Here is a 3,199-nt window from a genome sequence, read left to right as displayed (position 1 = left end):
TGGAGTTTAGAGAGCAGGAGGTCCATCACCAGTTTAGGGATGTACCATAGAGAAATTTATAAAGATGAATCCGCCAGCTTTTTCTGGAATGATTGACTGTGCAGTTGTGGAGAACTGGGTGCAAGAGATAGAAAAGATTTTGACAGTACTTCACTGCACCGATGAGCAGAGGATCTTATATGCTACATATAGGCTGGCGGGGGAGGCCAACAGATGGTGGGCAGCCAATAGGTTGTTGGAGGAGTAGAGGGCTATACCAGTGTAGATGACCTGGGCTCGATTCAGGGACATATTCTTTGATAGGTATTATCCCGCTTCAGTCAAAAAGGCTCGAGTACAGGAGTTTTTGAGCTTGTCCTAGGGATCATTGAATGTCCAGTAGTATGCGGCGAGATTTATTGAGCTCTCAAATTTCTGCCCATATATTGTCCTCGATGAAGTGAGGAAGGCCAGAATGTTCGAGAGAAACCTGAAGCGAGACATCTACAGACAGGTGGCGGTACCGAGGATCCAAGATTTTGCAAAATTGGTTGACAGGGCCACTATAGCAGAGGAGAGTCTACTTAGAGAGACGGAGACATAGAGTCAGAAGAAGAGGGCTGTGCCCTCGAGTTTTTAGGCGGGTCCTTGTCGAGGCCCTTGGAGAGGAGGTAGATTTGGCGGAGGCCAGAGACAGATGGTAGAACATGGTGGATTTCAGGAGGGATAACTTCTTGCCATTTGTCCTAGATGTGGACGGAGACATCCCAGTGAGTGTCGATCGGGGGAAAATGTCTGTTATCGATGTGAGAGGCCCGATTATATGGCTTGAGCATGTTAGATGCAGTCGAATTATGCACAGGCTCCTAGACCATTTCGAGGTGGATATTAGGCACCCCGCGATAGTCAGCAGAGAAACACTACGCCGGCGAGGGTCTATGCTTTGACACCGGGAGACGTTGAGACGGCTGGAAACATGGTCACAAGTACTCTTACTGCTTTACCATATAGAATGATTGTTTTGTTTCATATAGGTGCTACCCACTTTTTTATAGTGGCGGGATATGTGAAAATAGCTAGAATAGAGAGACAACCATTAGATATAGAATTGTCTATTGGTACGCCGATGGGATCTGTGATTAGATGCAGGAGGGTACTTCGAAATTTTCTAGTAAGTATTCAAGAGAGAGTGCTTTTAGCCAATCTTGTGGTCCTGGATATGCAGGGATTTGATGTGATACTGGGTATGGATTGGTTAGCCATTTATCACGCTAGTATAGATTGCCATAAGAAAGAAGTAATTTTCAGACCCCTAGGTGAGCGAGAATTTAGATTTACGGGATCACGCGTGTGTGCCTCGCCACAGCTGGTGTCAGTTATTCAGGTGAGGAGACTGCTGCAGGATGGTTGTTAGGGGTATGTCGCATATATAGAAGAATTTCCAAAAGAAGTATTGAGACAAGCTGACATACCAGTAGTAAGGGAATTCCTAGATGTATTTACAAAAGAATTGCCTGGTTTGCCACCAAATCATGAGGTTGAGTTTACGACAAATTTGTTGCTAGGATCTACACCAGTATCTAAAGCACCGTACCGTATGGCTCCAGTCGAGTTGAAAGAACTAAAAGATGAGCTACAGGAATTACTGGATAAAGGGTTTTATCAGGCCCAGTGTGTCGCCCTGGGGAGCGCCAGTTCTGTTTGTGAAAAAGAAAGATGGAACCATGAGGTTGTGCATCGATTATAGGGAGATAAATAAATTGACAGTCAAGAATAAATATCCTCTCCCTAGGATCGATGATTTATTTGATCAGCTCCAGGGAACCTAGGTTTACTCTAAAATTGACTTGCGATTGGGTTACCACCAGGTGAGAGTTAAAGCAGAGGACATTTCAAAGACTGTATTTCGTACCAGGTATGGGCATTACGAGTTTTTAGTGATGCCATTTGGGTTGACTAATGCACCAGTGGTTTTCATGGATTTGATGAATTGGATGTTCCACCAGTATTTGGACCAGTTTGTAGTTGTGTTTATTGATGATATCCTGGTCTACTTGAGGAGTATTGAGGAGCACGAGTATCATTTGAGGCTGGTATTCTAGGTATTAAGGGAAAGGAAATTATACGCAAAATTCAAAAAATGTGAATTCTGGTTAAGGCAGGTTACTTTACTCGGTCATGTGATCTCAGAAGAATGAGTATCAGTTGATTCGAGCAAAATAGAGGCTGTGGTGAGTTGGGAAAGACCGGGAAATGTTCAGGAAGTCAGGAGTTTTTTGGGATTAGTAGGTTATTACCGACATTTTATGGATGGTTTCTCCAAGCTATCAGGTCCATTAACACAACTTACGAGGAAAAATGTAAAATTTGAATGGACTGATAACAGTGAGCAGAGTTTTCAAGGGCTAAAGCAGCGGTTAGTTTCAACTCCAGTACTAGCTATTCCATCAGAGGAGGATGATTTTGTAATATACAGTGATGCCTCTTTGAAGGGTCTTGGATGCGTGTTGATGCAACATGGCAGAGTTATTAAATATGCGTGTAGATTGCTTAAAGAATATGAGAAGAATTATCCTGTCCATGATTTAGAGCTTGTTGCAGTGGTATATGCTCTCAAGATCCGGAGGCATTATTTATATGGTGGAAAGTGCGAAATTTTCACGGATCATAAGAGTTTGAAATATTTCTTTACCCAGAAAGAGTTGAATATGAGGAAAAGAAGGTGGCTAGAGCTTATTAAAGACTATGATTGCACAATTAGTTATCACCCAGGAAAAGCAAATGTAGTAGCAGATGCTTTGAGTAGGAAATCAGAGGGACCCATACTGGCAGCTATGGAGATTCAGTACTCGAATCTGGTGGATTTGGAGAGGCTCAATATAGAATTGGTGGAGAAGAGTCCTCAGGAAGTTATTGCTAGTCTAGTGGTTCAGCCTACACTATACGATAGGATTAAAGAAGCTCAGGGTGATGACGCAGAGTTGGCAGCGATAATGGCTAGAGTACGTGATGGTTAGTGTGAGGAGTTCAGCATATCAAATGATGGAACTCTACGATTCCATACTAGGCTATATGTTCCTGCAGATACTAAGATCAGAAGAACTATACAGGAGGAGGCTCACAGATCCCTATACACGATCCATCCCAGTAGTACTAAAATGTACAAGGACCTATGAGAGTATTTTTGGTGGAGTGGAATGAAGAGGGAGATAGCCATGTT

This window comes from Malania oleifera, chromosome 5, assembly GCF_029873635.1.
Source record: "Malania oleifera isolate guangnan ecotype guangnan chromosome 5, ASM2987363v1, whole genome shotgun sequence".
Classification (NCBI taxonomy): Eukaryota; Viridiplantae; Streptophyta; class Magnoliopsida; order Santalales; family Ximeniaceae; genus Malania; species Malania oleifera.
The sequence above is the reverse complement of the archived record's forward strand: the minus strand, read 5'-3'. Positions refer to the sequence as shown.